Source organism: Misgurnus anguillicaudatus, chromosome 12, assembly GCF_027580225.2.
Source record: "Misgurnus anguillicaudatus chromosome 12, ASM2758022v2, whole genome shotgun sequence".
Classification (NCBI taxonomy): domain Eukaryota; kingdom Metazoa; phylum Chordata; class Actinopteri; order Cypriniformes; family Cobitidae; genus Misgurnus; species Misgurnus anguillicaudatus.
In genome coordinates this window covers 21,920,802-21,922,643 of record NC_073348.2, presented here as the reverse complement: position 1 = coordinate 21,922,643, position 1,842 = coordinate 21,920,802, and the positions used below count along the sequence as shown (strand labels likewise).

General features: G+C 37.2%; 1 long non-coding RNA gene across 1 annotated transcript; it reads left to right on the top strand.

The window, feature by feature from the left end:
• Positions 1–336: 336 nt before the first annotated feature.
• Positions 337–1,619, top strand: LOC129415827 (uncharacterized). The gene is made up of 2 exons (XR_012372776.1): positions 337–940; positions 1,064–1,619. It is a non-coding gene; the product is annotated as an uncharacterized lncRNA (long non-coding RNA).
• Positions 1,620–1,842: the final 223 nt, after the last annotated feature.

The window sequence follows — 1,842 nt, the reverse complement described above, 5'->3', positions numbered from 1 at the left end:
AGGAGGAGGAAGAGGAGGAGGACGCGGCGAGAGAGGAGGAAGGAAATGAAGGGCAAGGTGACAAGCAATTTCAAGGTGAAACACAAGCCACTCCAGTCGACCATGTCCCGGTCCACGGCACGACCACGAGGGAGGCCGAGCAACGAGCAAAGCCTAATTTGAGTCGCTTTACTTATGCCTCCATCTTCAGAGCCTTCAGGGAGGAAAACAGATAGGTGTACTTACAGTAAGACTGCTCTATACAGTAACTTTAGTGTGCATACACTGTTGGACTATGCTACTGGAATAAAGAAATGCATCAAATTGCCTTCCATACAGGTTAAGCAAAGGACATTGTTTAGAAGTGTTGCACACTTCTTGCACACAGCAGGCTTTCAAAAAAGTCAGCAAAAAATGGGGGGCCTGTGCCCCAGTAGAGCTTTATATCTAGCAATGCCCATGAATATATGGATGTGCTATGTATGTATGTATGTATGTATGTATGTATATATGATTTAACAATTTTTACTTTCCAAATAAACAACTACAGCATATTCATGAATATGCATGGCATAGAAAATATTGAAGACAAAATCTGCATTACACAAATAACAGTTTTATTGAAACAGCAGAGACCTTTCTTTCATTTTCTACGTTTGTCAGTACTCTACTCAGCACCGACTGCTTCAACCAGAATGCGTGCCAAAGGCGATGGAGCATAATGCTTGAGTAGGACGCTGAGATTCAGGCGCGAGGAGAGGACAGGACACATACCTGTAAGAGAGACTAGCAACAATGAGGCTGATAGGTCCTGAGTCTGACCTATAGGCCTAACTCATACTCCTAATCAGTAGGTGGCAGTACTGCACCTAAAAGTTGTTTGCTAACCACCAGTAAAACTCGAGAAGGAGACTGATCGTTGGCATGCTCTCAACCCAGGAAAAACTTCAAGCTTTACAAGGTACATAGTTTTCAGAGGTGGTGCTTTCCAGTTTTGATTGCATCTCTTCCAGGAGAGATTTTTGTGAACCAGAGGGGAAGGAGTGAGAAGGGAGAGAGTAATCGTTGTTGTTTTGTTCCACAGATGCTGTTTTAAACCAGTTTCCACGGCCGAAGCTGATGTTAGAAAATCCATCAACAGTAGAATATGCGAGCTAAGACACCAGGTGAAGTGCAAAAGCATGGGTATATAAGTCATTTAAATCAGTGAAGAGCCAAGATGGACTCCTAGCCAGGATAAAGGCCTGTTCTTTTGGCAATTTATTTCTTTGCTTTTCCACATTGCCAAAGCTCCTTGAAAGTTTGTTTATTATTTATTTATCTATTATTGTCTGTGCATTTTGTTTATATTGTATTTTTAACTGTATAACGGCACTGCTGAAAGTTTGAAATAAATAGACCTTTGTAATTTAAATTGCTTTAATTTATATTTTGTATATTTTCTGTTTTATGTCACTCTTTTAAAATGTAATTTATTTTAATGTAATGCAAGACATTTATGTAATGTAAAGCAAACCACATTGTCTGACCATGTGCAAAACCTCTTGTGGTTGTAATAGGTCTGTTTAGCTCTCTACCTCAAATTAGTTTTAGTATGTGTGCCTGATTAAAAGAAAATAAAGGTGGCTTTTGATAGATTATCTATTAGTCTGTGTTAATATGTGGTATAAATGTGTGTACATATTTTTATGTATATATTTCTATATAATTTTACATATTATTTAAAATATATTCTACAATATAGTAAACATACATGTGACACTATATCTGTACATATATTGTTAATAAATTTTTGCATATCAATCGGAATACAATATGGTGGATATTTGTAAATATAATATTGCATATTTTGAGATATATAAA